This window comes from Falco punctatus (genome assembly GCF_963210335.1).
Source record: "Falco punctatus genome assembly, chromosome: 5".
Lineage (NCBI taxonomy): Eukaryota > Metazoa > Chordata > Aves > Falconiformes > Falconidae > Falco > Falco punctatus.
The window spans coordinates 5,681,079-5,701,446 of NC_137584.1; the positions used below are offsets into that span (position 1 = coordinate 5,681,079).

A 20,368-nucleotide genomic window follows, 5' to 3' on the forward strand; every position below is an offset into this window, starting at 1 on the left:
TAATTCTTTAGTGATCCTTGAGAGGGAAGACACTGCAGTAAAAAGCACAGATTGTTTTCCCAGTATGGATAGATTTATTATGAAAGACTCATACAATTGCTGGAAAATCATTTGTGGTTTATGACTTACTGTTTCTTTTCCTTCAGTCAAACTATAATAATTTCACATTTCTACTTGCCAGTTGCTAATTAGTTACTGTCATGTCACTTACGAACAAAAACATTTTACAAGAATATATGGACTGATTTTGATGGGTTTCGTTAGGATTTTTCTTACGGCAAGGAGAGGGAGGCATCAACATGTTAGTCATTATGCTGGGGTGTGGAAATGTGGTATCCATTTCAGAGTGCTGAAATGTTCCCCTGCCCCAGATGATACCTGTAATGACTTTCTGCACTCTTGGCAGCATTGGTCCCTCCATTGTGTGCACACACTTGTGCCTCTCAGTGTGTTAAAAGCCTTTGTTTTGTTTTACATCAAAATGAAACTTAATTTCCAAAACTCAGATGTGTTCCTTTGCCACATCCCTAATTACATTAGGAAAGAACAGCATTCCCAACTATATCTAGTAAATACCTGGTTTTTATAGCTTAAACCTTAGTATTGTTTTAAAATTACTTGAAAATAACAGATAAATGCTTTTTATCTTCCCTCTCCCTTTTCTGTCGTCTCCCCAGTTCCTATATGTGTATTATTCAGTTTGGCTAATAATCAAACAATTTAAATGTTTCTTGCATGAAACATCTTGCCAGTAGTTTCATCACAAATAAGCTTGTGTGGTTTTGCTGATAATTTCGGAATAGCGCTTGTTTAAATGCTTTATAGAAGTTCTTCCATACTGTTCTCCCTTTCCAAATGAGGCCCCATTCTCACCCTTAACGGCCCCATCCATTTCTAATAATAAACAGCAAAATGCAGAAGTTTTCCCTATGGCTGGGGAGAGTTTGTAAGGTCACTAGGTGGATTTGGGAGAGAGGAGGTGTACGTTGCACTCATTTTCAGCCATCTGCGGTCGGCAGTGGTACTCCTCCCATCGCTTGCAGTCAGGCAGAGGGCCTTCTGCTCACAGGACAGCTGCAAAGCAGATGCTGCACAGAGTCAGGCTGCAGGACTAAGTATCGTATCACGGGCAAATGCTTAGGGAAACAGTGAAAAAACAGGATGATAACTATAAGTGCGCAGCCAGTTCCCTGCAATTTGCATGCAGGGCCTTTTCTGCTGGAAAAGTTGTATTTGCATCCTGGTTCTTAGTAGACTTAGATGGACCTTCCTCCTTCAATGTGCCTAAGGGATTTTCCACTAAATTTTCAGCGTACAAAGCCACACTGTCTCTGTGAGTTAAGGTATTTTATTTCTTTTAAACTTACTGCCTAATAATTCATTTTGATTCAACCTAGACCTTATGTCAGGAAGAATGGTGAGCAGTCATTCCTGACTTTATCTTCTCTTCCACGTTACCCCAATCTTGCATCTTCCCAGCTACAAAACTTGAAACTATTTAATTGTTCCCTGTAACCAACCATTCAGTATCTCCAATCAACACTGTTTTTATTCTTCGTACCCTTATTTATTTCTACTGTTGCCTTTTTTAAGGTAGGGAATGGCTCAATATTCAAGATATGAGCACAATAATGCTTTCTCTTTGCTGTTTTTGTATTACAAATGGTACGGTGCTTGATAAATGTCTGACATATTAGTTTGAGTAGGTTAATATTAGACTTTCTGATATATTGCTGGTGTAGTTTCATCCTAAGTGTCGTGTTTGCCACAGAGTAGGTACTGTGGATATTCAAAATAACTTTCAGTTACTACCTAGGAAAAACAAAGCTTATTACCCACTAAATTACTGTACATTACATGGACAGGTTTGAGTAAGCTAATTCCACAAGCTATACTCCATAAAACGTAACTTTTATTTTTGAAGCTATAGGCATATATGGGCATACATTTGCACACCGTTGCTTTGCTTTGTTTCAGATGCTAAAGGTAATCCTGAAGTAGCAAGCTAATTTGTCTCAGGGTCATCTCTTCTGTGGCTTGTGTTATTAGCTGCAACTGGGAAATGGCATACAGTTAACAAAAACAATGCTTTTTTAATTGAGGCTCCTATATGATTGCTTGGAGATTCTAGAAGGATGTTGGCAGCATGAGAGCAGGAGGGCCTGGTGTAGAGTGATAAGGTCGCAACTCCATCGAGATCCTCAGCACCAAAAATGATTGAGCGTTGGTGCTGCGAAAAGAAATGTATGTATTCTGGAGATGTACAGTGGTCTTTTGCAGCTATTGACACAAGTTTCTTTCCTTCCTCCCCCGGCAGTTCTTCAGGTCTTTCATACGTGGTTGCTAATGATTCCCCCAGTTAAAGACCTGTGAGCCGCATTTGGTCCTGGAATATCTATAAGGCAGAGTCTTTGTAGCCTTTTAGTTCAGATACACTTTTGCTCACTGTGTGATGGATTGGTCTCTCTCATTATATAAATTACCCACCCGTGTTCATTTGCAAACATCCCAAGTATCATGTGTTCCGTTAAGATACGGCATTTCTTGCATTATGGAATGCCCCAAACCACTACGCTCCTCCGTCAGTGTAGATTTATGACTTGAAAGTGAAGCATTATTATACAGCACTACTTCCAATGCATTTTAGTGCACTTTCAGTTGGACAAATAGGGGTGTTACCAGGCCTTTGAAATATTCATAGTAAACATATAAACTGCCATGCTAGTACTCATAAATTCATGTTATAATTTATGTGCATTTACAAAACTGCAGAGAGAGAAACTCCTTATCAAAGTATCCCTTCCCAAAAGTAAACAAGTTTGATTTTTCCAGAACTTTGCAGGAGATAATTGCAACAGTGTCTTTGATGATGAAGGCTGTAGCTAGCAAGTCTGGGAGAAGAGTTTGAAATACTAACATCTCTTCTTAGGATGATTTTTTCTGTGTCTGTCTTTCTCCTATCAATAATTCATTAATACTTATTAATATTTATAATGTTTCTGAGACATAGATGAACTCGTAAGATTAACCGAAATTACCTGATCTTCCTCCTGACTTGCTTTCAGTAGTGTCAGTGGTAGTACTTCATAAATGTTTGATCTCTCTATTTCATTATAGAAAAGGAAAAAAAAAAAAAGAGTGAAGCATTCAATCCTCAAGGTTTCGAATCCTGTAAATTATAGCAGATAAATTGGAAGAAGTGGGGAAAAAAGTGTTTTCCTGGCTAGAGGAATCTGCCTAGGACTTTTCTTTTCCAATAATGTACCAGTTCATAGATTTTGTGTATTGCTACTTTGAACAGAGTTCATGGTACAGAACTTTTCAGTTATTGTATAGTGTTTGTGACTACTTTTTTCTAGGCTAATATTCACTAAGTTTCAGTAAGTTCAGTGGGTTATAAAAACGATGGCTGTTTCAGCTGCTGAGAGTATTAAATGAATTAATGATTTGAAAGTCAAATTCTCTGTGGCAATGAATTCTCATTGTATTTCCAGGGGAGTATTCTTTAAGATTATATTGAAGGAATCAATTTCACAGAGAGTAGTTTCTCTTAATAATTTTATTTTGTTTCTAAATGAAATTATTCTAATTCTAGTGTCTGTTCAAAGGTGTTGTAGAACACTTTCACCATAAATGTTTACGTTTGGGGTTTTTTTCCCATTTAAGTAGCGGTGCTAGTGGTAGTAGTAGTTACTGTCATATACTTCTGCATTCATTCAAAGAACTTCGGAGCAATTCAGTGATTTGCAGCTTTCTTTGGCTCTTAAGTGGTTGTATTTATTAAATATCTCTTGGAAACTGGATGAAACAAAAAAGGTTTCTATAAGTGACAATCTTGATCAGCAAGATAGAGTATTGACATCAGCTGTAATTAACTGGCAAACTTTCTTAAATCTATCTACATTAAGTTATTGTTAGTATTCTTTTAGTAAAATGCAGCTATTAAGGCAAAATCTTTATCATAGAAATTTTGTGTTTACTGGAAGTAACTACATCCATTGTCCCAGCATACGTAATAGTCACCTGATGGAAGGGTATGCTAGAGTTTAACCTGTTTACAGAGCAAGGAGTCTTGATGACATATATGACACGTTTTTAAAATAGAGATTTGATCAATGTAGATTAGAAAGAAAACTTAGCAACGCTATATCCAGTAGTTATAACTATAAAGAAAATTATATTGTTTAATCAATTTATTAAGATGGTAAGTTTTTGCAGTTCAGTTCCTAGTTGCTTCTGGGATTAGGGGAAAGTGTTCAGTACACTCTGTTCTCCATTATTAATCGGTAATGAAGCTTCTGGCAGTCTTTACTATTGAGCTAATGACTAGTTTCATTTTGGGCTCTTAACACATTAAATTACCATTTAAATAAAGATTAATTACTGCTATTTTATTTTTAGTATTTTAAGAGTAGTTATTAAAAAGTTTCATAATAAATACTACTTTGTTCAAGATAGAATTGTTTGATTTAATAGAATATGAGGACAGTTATGGTGAAAAGAGTATTTTGGAAATAGTGATGTGTTCTTAGTATTTTGTTTCTATGGTAGGAGCCCAGTGGAAAGATTCTGAAAGTTTTAATTTTGCTTCTGGGCAACTTGCTGCTGTAGTTACAGCAGCCTTGCTGTCAAGGACTAGCAAGAAATCAAGCTCTCTGCTCTGACCTGCAGCTCAGTAACCATTATCTATGATTTTGTTAAACTTGAGAACGGTATTGCTGATTGCTGAGAAGCTAAACGTACCACCTACACTCCGGGAACGCAGTTTGGGTCTAAGCTATTATTTGCCCAACTGCCTCATTTTCCCTTGGCAAATTCACTTTTAACTTAAAACATGAAGCATAGTGGAGTTCTGCCAGAGAGAGGCCTTACAGCAGGTAATCACCCCAGAATAATTTCTCCGGTAATATCACATCAAAACCAGTAGACCCTCCAGATACACATCCATCCACCTTTACTTCTGCAGGCAGCTTTGCAGCACCTCAGAGAATTCCCAAGAGCTGAACCATCTTCAACACAGCTCTGTTACCTTTGTCCAGACACTGAGGCTCAGCCGATGTCTGGGAACCAGGCTAGACCTAATTCATGACTTCTTCAGCAGTATCAAACGAGCAGTATCTGTAGGTGATTACTGAAGTGATTGGCCACAATTTGCTGAACAATCTGCTCCTGAAAGAAGAGGGAAAAGGAATGAATTGGTGAACTTGCTGCTTCCAAGAGCTTGTTTCTTAAGCTAGGATAAGCTGCTGATTTCTTAGCTGAGGCTGGCATGGTTTTCCTCCCTGAGCGGCAGTGACTTCTACTACCAATTAGTGATGCCAAACCTGGGTGGACTGCCACTGTCTAGTCACAGAGGACAGATACAGAGCGCCTTGTTGGGGTACAGCTCTTCAGACTTACTTCAGATCTAGGAGGTGAATCAGTACAACTTTCGCCATACACTCAGTTGCTGTCCTTACAGAGCTCCGCAATGACAGCGTGGTCTGTACAGTCTTTTAGGAAAATAGGTGTAAAAGTTTTCCCTTTATGCCTGTTGACAGCCAGTAGGAGTATGCTGATGCCCTAATTATTTGATGCTTTGCTTACTGGACTTTCATGCACACTGAGAGATGTTTGCATTCACTACCACAGCAGGAAAAGGCTTCTTTTTTATCACATGGTGAAGTCACAATCTGGGTTTTGTTTCTGTTGCCTATCTCCCTTTCTTATTATTTTGTGCTGTTACTGTATCTTATGCGATGTGAAATGCCATAGTCTAAAAGAGAAGGGTATCATGCCTTCAGCTTGAAGATGACGACAAATACAGCCCTAGAATCTCTGGAGCGAAATGTTCCTGAGAAAAAGGAAATACAGATTTATCTGTAGGTGTTTGATTCTGGTTGTTCACGTTGAAGACAAATGATTTCAAACTGAAAGAGATACCACTGAGTTGAACAGAGGCCTGTCAAATTAAAGAAAAATAGTAGTAACTTGCTTGGTTAGCTTAGTAAGATAGTGTCAGAGAAGGATTCTTTCATCTTCGTATTAGCAGAGTTAACACAGTTGGTGAGGGGAAGAAGGGGAGATTATTTTAAACTAGGAAAGTAATGATAGGAGAACAAATGGGTTATGCTGAACAGAAATAATTTTATTCTGAAAGCTGAAGAATACTTTTGAGTGCTACAGATCTGGAATCATACTTCCACTAGGAAAAAAACCCACCTTTACAATGTTGAGAAGGGATGTGATAATTACATGATTTGATAGCTGTGAAAGGAGGAGGTATACTCAGATAATCTGGGTTCCTATGTTTCATTAAACACAGTCACTCTGAATTAAAACACACAGACTGAGGAGAAAGCTGCATAATATTCTACCTCTCTGAAGTTCAAACTCCGTCCTTAGCATAAAGTAATCAACATTCATAATATATACTTATTCTTGTTAACCATCCTCAAACAGAACTGGTGGGTGGCTCTAATGTTCGAGAGTTTTGTGGGATGTTACAGCAGGATTTTCATATCCTCTTGGTAGATGTGGAAGCTGCACTGGGCATCACTGGAATGGCTGGTATTGGGCTGTTGAGAAGATGCATAACGACATCCTTCTCTTTTTCTTACTCTGTCTTTTCGTGAAAACCACCTGTATTAGTGCATCACGCAGAAATCAGCACATGCAAACAGTTTTGGCACCAACACTTAAAAAGTAGGACTGATTGCTAGGTAATCTTTCCAAATAAATTTCTCAGTAGAGTAGGAATTTAAGCTTTGTTCCTTATTTTTATTGTTACAAGATGACAATGTACAGTCTCCTCATGGGAAGCCATACCATGCTGAGGTAATGCCTTCTGGTGCCTGAACCTGTCCTCCTTTTCCATTCCTTCCTTCCTTGGGCACTGATTTCACATGGAGGACTGAGTCAAATTCAACATCTTAGTTTTTATGTTCAGGGTGCTTGTATGATACGGGATGTACAAAAAGTTAGCTGGCATAGGGTTACGGGCTGTGTTGGCCTTCCTCAGGGATGCAGGAAGGTTTTGCATTAAAAATAAGTTAATTCTCAGCAGCGAGAGGGTTTTCAGGGGCGCAGCCTAGGACTTGAAGTGAACCTGACAGGACCTGGAGTGGTTACACATCTCGAAATCTTCTGTCCCAAGTTCAAGGTGCCTTTCTTTGACTTTGTGTCTGTCGTGGTTTAACCCCAGCCAGCAGCCACTCGCTCACTCCCCCTCACCCAGAGGGATGGGGAGGAGAATCGGAAAGGAATGTAAAACTCAAGGGTTGAGGTAAGAACAATTTAATATGTAAAGCAAAAGCCGTGCACACAAGCAAAGCAGAACAAGGAATCCATTCAGCACTGCCCATGGGCAGGCAGGTGCTCAGCCGTCCCCAGGAGAGCCGGGCTCCGTCACACGTAACGGTTACTCGGGAAGACAAACACTGTAATGCTGAATGTCCCCCGCTTCCTCCTTCTTCCCCCAGTTCATATACTCAGCGTGATGTCACATGGCATGGAATATCCCTTTGGTTGGTTTGGGTCACCTGTCCTGGCTGTGTCCCCTCCCAGTTTTCTGTGCCCCCCCCCCAGCCCTCTGGCTGGCAGGGCCCAAGGAACTGAAAAGCCCTTGACTTAGTATAAACATCACCCAGCAGCAACTAAAACCATCCGTGTCCTATCGACAGCGACATCGTTCTCACATCACAGGCAGAACACAGCACTGTACTAACTACTAAGAAGAAAATTAACTCTATCCCAGCTGAAACAAGGACAATAATCTGAAAATACTAAAAAACAAAATTCTGAATTCGTGACAGCAGTACAGGAACTCTTGAGAGGTAAAAAACTGCCCTGCCCACACAGTTTGTATCTTGTAAACAAGATGAGTGAGGTGCTAGAGAGAATTTACAGAACAAACTGCAAGTTAGAAAATGTTGTAAGGTGCTAGCAAGAAATCACCCACTGCTCATTCCTAAGTTACATCTTTGTTAAAGGCAGCAAATTTTGCTCATTTTGAAGACAGGATACCTTTGAACCGTTACTTTTGAGAATTAGTTGGGGAAGAAAAAAAGCATATATGGCTTAATTCTTTATCTCTTGACTTCCTTTCATTTCTCTACATCTTGGCATTCTTTGCTGCAGCTTTTCTCAAAAGCAATTACTGATTTGTAAGGGCAAGGGGGTCCTGACTGCCTGTGTGTTTGTATAGTCCCTGGAACGTTAGAGCTCTCAGTCCTGCCTGGGAATGTTAAGACACCGGTAGTATAAATAAATAGTAATGTATTTCATGTGTGCATTTATATTATAGTAAATGCCACCATACACTTGGCATATTTATTCTCTATAGACACATTGAGAGGGAAAAAATACTAAAAATTAATAAAAATGATCTAGCCTTGGAACTGGTGATGTAAACAGGAAAAAAAAAAACAACCTAGAAAATCTACATGAGCACTATAAAAACTGAAGCAGTGATTTTGTATGCTGTCACAATTTCTGCCCCTGAGAACAAAATGTTAATGAGCTATAATTTATAAATTCACTCTGTTCTCATGGATCAGTCCTCATTTTGCTTTTTGTCATGATTACACTTATGAATTCAGTTTAAAAATTTGTTCTTTGTAAAGCATGTGGTTTTCCATAGAAGTGCACAGAATTAGGAAGATTACCTCTGCAGTTTTCTGTTGTTGCTGCCAGTAAGATAAAATAATTGGTGCTGGGTTTTGGACCATGATTGGGAAGGGGGGGCAGGGGCGGGGCAGCTTTTGTTATTTCAACTCCCAGCAGTTTGGTTTTTTTTTTTTAAATCAATCCAGTTTGTTCTTGCTAAGCACAGGGTAAATTAAGCCTTCTGGAAAGGTTAAAATAATAGCTAATTGATTGTAGGTATTAATTTATCGGTGGTGGTGGTGGTTTTGTTTGTTTGTTTGTTTTTTTTTTAGTTTTCCATTTACTTCTGTATTAACTGTTTAAGAAAAAAAGTCTTCAGATGCTTTTAATGAGTATTGTAAAAATGAACAGATTGCAGTTTCTTAAGCCTTCCATCTCCTGGGCTTTGGAATACAAATACATCCTAACAATAGAAAATTGGTATGATACTACCTCATTTTCAAAAAGCTTAGAAAAACAAGGGCTTACAAAAGAACCTTGTGAAATCCAAGAGAAGCAGATGCAGGGTTGCGTATCAGGGACAGAGCAAGCCAGAGCCTTAACTGGCAGCACAGCAGCTCTGCAGAAAAGCACCTGAGGGTCTCGGTGGCAACAAGTTGAACACGAGCCAGCTATGTGCCCTTGCATTGGTAAAGGCCAGCCATACCCTGGGCTGTGTTAGGTAGAGCATAGCCAGCAGGTCAAGGAAAGTCAGTGTTCTCTGCTGAAGCATTTGTGACATGCATCTGGAGTAACGGTGCGCTGTTCTGGACTCCCTGGTGCAGGAGAATTCACCCCGCTGGAGCAATTCCTGCGGGGGTCGTGACAGAGTAGAGCAAGTGGCATATGAGCAGAGGCTGAAGAAACTGGGTTTGTTTAGAAGAGAAGGGAAGAAGGGGGACTAATTGCAGTCTTCCACCACCTGAAGATTGCAGAAGAAAGAGTGCCAGACACTTCTCAGAGATGCTTGGGGAAGGGGAAGAGGGATTTATGGAAAAAAAAATCACGGTGAGATCAGTTGGGCATGGCAGCCCGCTGCCTGGAGAGGCTGTAAAATCTCTGTCATTGGGGATTTTCAAAATTTAACTGGAAAAGGCCCTGAGCAACCTGACTCACCCGTTAAGTTAACCCAGCCTAGAGCTGAAGGTGGGGCTGCGTGATGGCTGGACGTCCCTTCTAGCCTGAATTTTTCAGGCTCTGTGACATTCTAGAGCACGGGCAGTCACCTTTGTGAAATGTAACTACTTCTTAAGGATATGTAAAACTGCATCATTTGTTGTGTTTATTAGGAAATTATACAGTTTGGTATTGCTGAGCCTCCACTGTTACTGATTGAATAGAGCTTAATTTCAGTCCATAATATTAACATAGAGTATACCAGTCAATTCTTCCTCCTTATCTTTTCCTATGGCTGCAACCATAACTTGCATTATACAAGGCTTTCAGTTCTTCCATTCTTAGTATCTTGGTTTTTTCTTGTTAAATGTTTACCTTTGTAAGTGGCTGGTTTTCTCATAATATCAAAAATACAAAAAGATGCATCTTTTTTTCCTTTAAGAGGTAGTATTGCATTACCTTCCAGAGATCCTGTGGGTCTCTTTCAGAGAATATGCTGTGTTTTCTTCACTAAAATGTTTATTTAGAAGAAGAAAAGATATTTTTTTCCTTTGAAGTCATTCTGCAGCTGTTTTCATGGGATGACACAGTATTCTTAATGGAGTGTGTGGTGTATATTTGAGAATAAAGTGTCTTAAACTAAAAATCTGTGAGCATAACTGGAACTGAGAGAAGCTGGTGTTCTCAGGAATGTCTCTAAAACTTCAGAGGTTTATAGATTATTCAGAACCATATAACTAATTTTTGTAAGAATTGTAGCAAGAAAAGAAATTGGAAGTGTCAGCACTGGCTAGATTAGTAGCAAAACTCAAGAGTAACAAGCTGGAAGAAGAGTAGCCAGTGGCTAGCTGTTGGATGTAAACCCACGGAGAAGACATTGTAAATGTACAAAATGGGGTGTAAATGTTGTGCATAATGGGTGTTAGCAAGGGAAGATGAGTGCATAGCAGCATACAGCACAGGACATCTGAGTACTGTAGAGACAAAGCTTGTGTATATGCTGCGAAGTCGTGGTCATGCTAACATTCATACCTTCCCTTCTCTTCCAGTCTTGTCTGTGACCGCTGTTCCAGCAGCAACACTGACTCTTAGGAAAAGCCTCCAAAATCAATCCCGAAGACCATTCATATTTTCTTTGTCAGTTTTTTTGTTGGAGTACTTTTGTCATGACTTTGTCATCTCACCTGTGAGATTAAGGCAACCAGCAATTTTTTAATGCATTGGGGACGGTTGATGTGGAGCTTCCCGTTTCATTTAATTTTATAAATAATGAGATTCGAAACCAGCAGCAGCTAATATATGTGCCATCAGACTTTCGTTTTCATAATTTTATTTTTTTGTCTCAGCATTCCTTCTTGAATTAATTTCCTTTCTTACCTTCCTCGATAATTTTCCAAATATTTACTGTTGACCCCATACAGATACTATTCTGAGAAGCACAGTCATACAGAAAACTGGATTTTCAAAGTGATAAGCAGATTGTGCTTACAGTGTCTTTCCTATGCCTGGTGGTATGAAAACATACCACATAAATGCGAGCATTAGGACATGCAGATTATGTCTCATTAAAATAACACATTAGTAGATAGATAGTTTTTTTCTGTACTGAAGAGATGGCAAAACGAAAGGGTTAAGTTGTGTCTCTGAACCATAAAGTTATTGCTCACTACCAACTAAAAATTGCTGAGAAAGATGACTGGGAATGAGAGGTTTGTTTTAGCAATAAATGAGCATAGATATTGCAGATATTTCTCATCTGCATTGCCTTGAGCCCTTATACTTGTCACAGTGGAATAACTGATCAGGTCATTGTAAAGCTGCCAAATTTCTCGTGCTGTAGTGCAAGTTGTGCTTTGCTATTGTCCTCATCCTCTTTGTCACATTGTTCTTTCCCAGGCTTCAGTGTTTGACAGTGTTCTGGCTCCCGTACGTGGGTGATTGGGGTTGGCACCATCTTTTGTTTTGCTTTCTTATGTTTTACAAAAATCATCTTGCAGAAGAGGATGATTTGTCCATGATGATTTTGAGCTCTTGAACATGGTAATTTGTTGCTGCAGCTGTTCCTGTGTTATAACTGCATTGTCAAACCTGGTTTGGGTGTGCTTCTGCACAGAGAGAGTGTAATTTGTTCTGAGTAATTGAAGATACCTTGATGACAACAGCTGTTTATGGGGCTGGCTCCTGTGCTTGACTGAGTTGCAGCAGGGACTGTTTTTTCCTTTGATGTAGACAAGCCCATGCTTAGTTTCCATAAATGCAACTGCATTTCCATTTTCTTTTGACTGTAGTACAATACTCAAACTGTATAGCAGTGTGCTCAAGCTTCTCAGAGTTTTAGGCAATTTAGGAAACTTTTTGTAGATAATTGTCTTCTCGGAGAAAGTAGTGTCCTAAATTTGTGTGCTTATTGTTTCCTTCAGAAATTATTCTTTTCATGTCATATTTGTTATCGTAATTGTTCTTAATTAATCTGTTCTGATTTTTATACTAAGTTCTTCATCTTATCTTTCTGCATTAGAGACTACTGTTGGTATTGCAAGCAAGTGAAGTAAAAGCTGTAGAATGGGCAACAGACAAAGAGAAAAAGTAGATACAAAAACTAGTTTCTAAAAAAAATTAGAAACAGACCCTATTAGGAATTTTTTCTGATCAGATGAGACAGCAAAAGGTATTCAGTCCTTTAGGTCTTTTTTTAATTGTTTATTGTTTTGAACTATCATGAGAAAGTCAGTCACGATCAGGCTGGAGGGGGGAAAAGAAAGCAAATTGTTGTTTTGAACAGTTTACAGACAGAGTATATCTAAATTTGTTAAGCCTTTTAGAGGTGAGTTATTTTGAGTATAAACTGAACAAATGAGGTTGAACTTGATAAATGAGCTTGAACTTGTAGTACCTTTGCGAAATGCAGATTATAATGTCTTTAAAATAAATTGCACATGAATAAATCAAGATGTTGAAGTTGAAAAGGGTGAGAGATGGTGTAACAGGGAAATTCTTTGACTAGGAAATTGTTTCATAGACCTTTCTTTATAGTATATATAAAACACATAGTGAATATCATGAATGAGAAATATTTTAAATGTCAGATACTGATAAGATTGGAGAAAAACAGTTGATGGCAAAAATTACTGTATTGAGAGGTACCGTGCTGCTCTAGGACTAGTAAAAGGCAAATGCAGATTAAATTTAGATAAATGAAAAAGAATAGGCCTGCAAACAATAACACAGAAGGTGGAAGAAATATCGAATGAGATAATTATGCAGGATACTAGCTTACAAAGGAAAACGGGTTGTGGATAATATCCTGTCTAATTATAATACCTATAAAGGAGGACAGTCACATGAACTAATTTCAGCCACCCTATACCCCACAGGCTCCCTGTGGGAAACAGCTGAATCCAAGGGTGAATCTGGGAACCTCTAAGAAAAGCGCCTGACAGTTGCCTTGCTGGGTCTTCTAAATTGCTTCTAGAGGTGCCAGTGTCTCTCAGTGGATTACATGCCGAAACTAGCTCCTAAATTTTAAGTACCTAAAGTAATGGTGCAAATACTCATCTTGCCTGTCTCTCTGGGACTTTTCCAATTATAAGATTAAAGGCTGGAGTAAACCCGAATTGGTATTGTGCAGCTGTTTTAACTGCAAGTGAGCATTTACAGTATAGTATTCCCCACAGACAAGCATTGTGCCTTAAATGTCACTTCAGCTACGGCTAATAGATTTTTCAGAAATCCATTTTTTCCACCGTTTCTATCCTTAAATATAATCTGTAAAACCAGATAAATCCTGCAAGCTTAGGCTCTGTTAGACCTCTGATGAGAGTCGGTGGCTCTTAGAGAAGGTTAGCAAATAGGAAAGGAGGTAGAATTGAACTAGACTGTGCCCATGAAAGGCTGGCCTGTAGGCAAAAAGATGAGTTTTCATACTAGTAAAAGCAGAAGGATGCTTATCTCCTACACAAGGAAGTGATAAATAGCACCTGTACAATTAGAAGAATGCCTTTGATACTTAGAAAGCAGTAATCCTAGGGGGAAATTAAGCTGTAAATCAGTAAGTCAGCTAAGTTTGTTTGGGTTTGCATTCTTAATTTGTTTTCTGTTTGTATGATTTACAGTGAAATACTTAATTAAATGATTTTTTTTTCATCAAATTGGCTTTCACAGTTTTCACTGCAAGGGTCATATACACCTCTGCTTGGCAGTATTCCGGAGTGATTATAGTGTTTGTAAAATTTTGCAGTTGAGACAGAAGTATATACTAAAACTCAGTTGAATAATAGTGATGCAGCATCGTGTTATATAATAGTCAACAAAACAATTATTTATTTACTTTTTGTTTGACAGTAGTAAAATCACTGCAGTTTTGTCTTTCTAGCAGAAAGTGAGAATAAAAGTAAAGAACAACAGAGCTCAGTGGTGCTATTATATTTCGGCAAATTGAAGTTTTCAAAATGCCACTTCTGCTTCTCTCCAAAGGAAAAAAAGGTTGATTGTAGAGAAAATAGCATGTTATATCTTTAGGGAAAATAATGTAGAAAGATTTGAAAAGGAAAGATCAGAGATGTGGCAGCATTGTTAGAACCATTGTGCAGACACTTTATTTGTATTGCTGAGAACTGTAGATGTTTTCATTTAGTGGGGAGGAAACTGTAAATATGCAATATTGCTTTTTATGTTACTAACTTCAGTGAGTTACTGTTTAATTGGCATACAGAAAATTTTCTGCCAGTGACTTTACAACCAAATGCTGTAATGAAATGTCACTTCTTTTCAGAAAAATGTTACTTTCCCTTGATTAGCTGAAATACTAAATCCGTTTCAGTAAATGAATCTATTGATTTTAGCTTAATGTGTTGTAATAAAAAATATTTGAGTATGTTCTCATTTGGTAGATTCATGAGATGCCGTGCTGGATTCTGTACGGGCCCCGATGTGAATTTTTAATCTGTTTTTCGTACGTGAAGCAGAGAAGTCAGCATTGGTACAGAAGGGAGGTAAAGACCCAGGTTCTGCTGGAGGACAGTTCTCTCACCTGAGCTCTGAAGAAGTCATCCACAGGCTTTGTTTCACTGGGCCAGCCAAGACCCTGACAGTGCTTGTAAGAGGGAATGAGGCTATAGCAAAATGGTGCTGTAAAGCTTCTTGATTCAGCTGCGCAGTCTGCTAGGATTCAGCCCGTCCTGCAGAGGTGTTTAGTATCAGCCGTGGTCCTCACTGCGCTGGGGAGCTGCCCATTGCCTGCATCTTAATGCTGCACCACACAAGAAATAAAATGCCCGAGTAGTGTCATACGTCAGCCTCCCCAGTTGTAATTTAACAGTAATACAGACAAGTGCAACGCAGCTTCTGCTTAATTTCATTAGTGGGTCATGGTTAGCCACGCTTGATTGCTGACCGTTGCAGGAGCAGATTAATTAAGTGTTGTAGCATTTCCTATACACAAACTTCAACCTCGGAAGAAACCTGTGTGGGATGTAGGGTAGAGGCTGGTCTATAGTAGAAGCAATGTAAAGGAATACGCAAAAACAGAACTAGAGACAAGAATGGTTTTGTTCTTTTACACGATAACACAAGATAGAATTACTGTATTTTCCTGCATCATCACATTTTCTTTCTACCTGTTACGTTTTGGATGCCATTAATGCATAGAAAGAGGTTTTAGAGGAACTTAACTTCAACAGAAGGAAAACAAAGGACATTTCTGAATAATTTAGAAGGACGCTTATGAATCCGTGAGTCAGAGGTTTTGGACTTAAAATACTGAAGTTAATGCTAAAGCAAACAGACCCTGAACTACTTAATTACTAGCTTGTTAATATTTCATTCAAAACTTTAAGGAAAAAAAATCTGTAATTAGTAATTAGTGCTAGTAGTTATAGCAGGAAACTACAAACTAAGGCTTTTGCATTTCAGTTCATGGATTTCCCCACTGTGTGCGCTCTTGCCTGGCACATCAACTCCCTTTTACCTTGGGCTTTTCAGCTGTAGAATTGTGTACATAAAACTCTTCTATCTAAAGCTAATGAACCTGGTTATATATATAAGAATACACTTTTGAGATTATTGGGCAACAGGTTACAGACTTGCCATTGCCATTACCTGGTTTTTCTTTCTCTTATCTCTTTCCAGCGGTGCCTGTTCTAGAGAAGAGCCTTTAAGAATTTTTTCTTTCCTATCTGCAATCGGTAGTGATGTTGGCTGGCTCTAGAATGGGTGTATGATGTTACTTGTAATGCTGTTACATCATGCGAAGAGCAAACCAAGCATTTCCAGCTGTATTTGTTAAAGAGCTAATGCTGTTTCCATCCTGGGCCTCAGGCTGGGGAGGGTGGCTGCTCAAACACAACTGTAGCACTTGAGCACAGCGCTCAAATTAGGCTCTGAGCTCTGGAGAATTTAAGAATCAGCCCATGCAGAGGTCTTTGCAGGCCACAGCTTTATGGGGAAGGGTTTTTTGGAGAAGTCATCTGGTTAGAAAACTCAAGAGACTTTTCTTGGCTTCGCTTGCCTTAAGTCTTGCAAGCTGAGTAAAGTAATTTTGTGAAATAACAATGAAGACTAAATATTGTTGCTTGCGTTTGTTATTGATCTAGTATACAATAACAAAGTGTATGAGCAAAGCCACGAGAATTGTGCTCATGTACAGCACGCTTTCCTAAATTTCCTGTCTTTCAGGGCTTTGGCAGGACCAACTATCAAACCATTAATTATCTCCTGTTGTCAGCACTCAGCGTTCAAAATTGTAAACTGACTTAGTCGATAGTAGAACAGAAACTCTGATAAAATCCTTATCGATTTGTCTAGAAATACTGCTGCCCAAACAGATCAAGAAGTTCATAGGTTTCTTGGACCACAGCTGGCAAAATCCATAAAATCTTTTGAAGCCAGTTGTGACTCTTCCAAGTCCATGAATATTGTCCATTCTTCTGCCTCGTGATTACTGCAGCCTGCCGCCCCACCCCACATCCATTACCGTGGTGTCCTGGGAAATCTGGCTTCCCAACTCTGCAGATTCATCAATAATATGGAATGGAAAGGAAGGAGGGGTTTGCAATGAAAGGTAAAGCAGTAAGATCCCCTCTCCAGCCTAATTTACCGACAAATTTGTGCCATTGATGGATTAGCCCTTGTTTACCTTTCTTTCAGAGGACTGACCTCATCAGCTGGCAGGCACCGTGAAACCATTTGCAGCGACTGAGCCACGATTAACTTCCCCATCTAGCTCCTTCCATTCTGTAACCCCACAATGATCAAGAAGACCTGCATGCTTAGATTTTAGTTTATAGATCCAATTATATGGAACGCCTTTAATTGCTTTTGAAAAAGGAGGAAAAAAGCTTTCCATGATTTAAGCCTCAAAGACAGTTAGGCTTTGAAGTTTAAGGCAAACTATTCAAGCAAGGGAGGGAGTTCAAGCCAGCTCGATGCCATGAAAGCAGTTGAGAAGTGAGTTAGGGCAGCTGACTTTCACTGCAGGAGTTGCTTTGATCAAGGCTAATTTTTGAAAGTCTACTTTAAGTCAGCAGCCATTAATCTTTTTGTTGTGATGTGTTATCAGCAATGGAAAAAAAAAATTATTTCCCTTCTAATTGAAATCTTAGAAGGGTAAAAAATACAATGAAAAATCTCTAATAGGCCATTTGCAGCTTTTTTCCCCAACACATCTTTAGTTTATTGTTATAGCACTGCTAAGTAGATAAATTTGGTGGCTGTTGTTGTTTGACTCTTCATGGCTTTGTGTTTTATATTGTTGCAGTGTTTCATTGAGGTATTTATCAGCTCCATCACTTAAGTGGTTCTGGCAGTCACCTGAAACTCATCCTATGTCATTAGCTACAAAAACGAAGGTTGAGTTAGCAGGGTTGTGAACTCCAATCTCAGCAATCAGGTGTAAGAGTGCCCCCTCAAAATGGCAAAGTCTTATCATTGTAGTTTGACTTTTTTTGTCATCTTGTATTTGAAAATTCAGAGTTCTTGCTTTTTTATATAATACAAATACATATAAAAAAATAAAAATAAATTTTAAAAAATAAAAATTAAAAATAAAAAAAAATACAAACCCTGAATTTTTTCTTTAAATAATAAGGTTTCACTCTGCTGTAAGAGACTTGCGTGATTTAAAATCTGGCGCACTCTTTTACAAATACTACGTATTACACAGATCCTGTAAATGCTACGACGAGCAAGACTGAGCCCTCCTCTCTGACTCGACCCTTTGGTTCATAGGTGTCTTGGTTGATGACAAACCATTCAGTCTAGTGAAGCAGATGGGGATTGTCTGAATTTTTATTTCCTACAAGTCCCGTAAACCTCGGTATATTCTAATATCAGATTCATGCGTAACTAGGAATAGCCTCTGAAAGTATGAAGAAGAAAGATTTACTACTTTTTGTAAATATGTCCTAGGCAAAAACTGACACACATGTTAAATATAGGAGATTTAAAAGCAAGTTTGCTCAGTCCTGGTCTCAGTGTATGCACACGTTCTCTCTGTACAATCTCAATATTTTCAAGTACTAATAGGATTTCTCGATGTTGAAAACATTTATAAATTTATAATCTTGCTCCCTACCCCCACCTTTCTAATAATGCTTCCATAGCACGTTTAATAATTTACATATCACTTAGATACTAGTATTTGATAAAGTCAGTATGCCATATTCAGCTTCCAGTGTTATATGTTTCTTTGTCTGCCTACTCCAGTGAAGAATACAAAGTAAAATTTTCATTATATCTTTCTTCATGTTGTTATTCAGTAATGTTCTGAGGCAAAGAAATTTGAACCATGGGGGAAGCAGAGCTGCTAACAAACCACTTTGGGCTTTGTTAGGCACCATGAATATATTACATATGATTATCATAAAATTATGGCCTGGAAATTGAACAGTCATGCTGCTGCATTTTAGACAGTACATTTATAATAAGCTGTAATAAAGTAAACATTTTGAATGGATATAAGAAGAGGCATTACTTGTGATCACAAATGTATGTTCAATTCATGTTTTTGAAGCTCAATTTAACACGGCAAACAAATTTCCTTGTAGTGTTAACACAGTTGTTCTCAGTGGCGAATTTTGATTTATGGAGAAAAAAACTTTAAGCGCATAAAACTGGATGTTTGGGATCTAAATAGAAGAAAAGAATATGATTCATAATGGCTGTAATTTGAAAGCTGCGTGTTGTTAGAAGTAAAAGTGGGTTTAAAAGACTCACTTGCAATTACCTGCTACTTTGGATTCTAGTTTAAATTTCTTTTTGTTTATTCTGGTATCATTTGGCATTTTTCTAAAAGAGTATAAAGCCATGGTTTCTAAGAACATTTCAGAAGCCAGGTAAGCAAGGACTAGAATTAGGTTTAGGGCCTGATCCTGATAAACACTAATGCAGGCTAATTGATCTTACGAAGCTGCTCGGAGGAATATAACTTAGAAGGGTAAGAGTTTGTAGATCCAGGGCCCTCATGAATAGCGATCAGATAAATCTGACTCATAAAAGTAGTTTTGCCTCAGATGACATGAAAAGGCTTCTGGGAAGCTCCTGATAGCCCAGCCCCAGGGAATATCCCTGCAACCCATCCCCAGCAGTGTGACAGCAAGGAACAGAACCCCTTGCAGGGTGTAAGAAGTACAGATAAAATGAGATTAATTTAGACTCCTACAGTAGCAACGGCTTGAGCACAAAGAAAAGATGAAAAAGCATCATATGAGGAAGTACACTGTAAAATCTATGTGTGATAAACACAAACGTTTGTCAAGAGAGCCATCATCAACAAGTGAAAGGCAGAAAATGACAGAAAGACTCTTCATCCTATTCTGACACAGTCGCCTAGGTTATCTTTCCTTTATTTTGAGGTATAGAAATAGCATTGCCAAAGGTTGTACAACAGTGATAGCATTTCTTTGTTTCCGGAAGATTTGTTTGGGTTTCTACTGATAAATTATTAAAGAGATCTCATCTGCCCAGTGTCACAGGATTTCTTGGTAGCATGAGTGTAAGTACCTGAGGGGTAATTAAGATTGGGTTGAGAGAACCTAATGGGGGGTAAATGCTTTCCCTGTTGTGTGACCACAAACCATCTCTCTCTGTTTCCCCATTTGCAAACTGAGAATAATAAGCCTTATGAAATTAATAATTTATGAATGAGCTAAGTGGTGTTTTCGAAGTATATTCTTTACTGTTGGTGCATAACTCTCTTCTCCTGGATCTTTGTGTCTTAGCGTGCAGCGCTCTCAGTTTGGGGCTCGCTCCCTTTTGCAAAAGCACTCTGAGTGAATAAAACACAAATGAGACTGGCTTTCACAAGCTAGCTCATGTCAAGTAGAAATACAGTCCTCAAAATATGTCTGGCTGTAGGTGAAATGTTTCCTCCCGGAATCATAGCTGTGTTATGATTTCAGCGTTTTCTATCAACTTGCACTGTATATCCTTACTCTGTCTTCCCCTCCTGTACAGTTGCTTACATTCCGGGGAGGGGGGGCACTTCTTTCAGAAACCTCCTGTGGATTCCTTGTCCTTCACTGAAAGGATTTTTTTTTTTTGCTTATTTGTGTTTGCATAACCTGCTGAACAGTTCTGCGGCTTGTTCTGGCATTTGACTACTTCGCTTTCATCTGCCTGTTTTTCTTTAATA

General features: G+C 38.6%; 1 protein-coding gene and 1 long non-coding RNA gene across 5 annotated transcripts in view; one reads left to right on the forward strand and one right to left on the reverse strand.

Annotated features, from left to right (window-relative positions):
* The window catches only part of LOC308064662, a 604,713-nt gene that overhangs the window by 314,081 nt on the left and 270,264 nt on the right, over positions 1–20,368 (reverse strand). The gene's annotated exons all lie outside the window — the stretch shown is intronic.
* Positions 1–20,368, forward strand: part of RNGTT (RNA guanylyltransferase and 5'-phosphatase) — a gene marked incomplete at its 5' end in the record, with an annotated part of 189,470 nt that overhangs the window by 155,661 nt on the left and 13,441 nt on the right. The window lies entirely within an intron of this gene.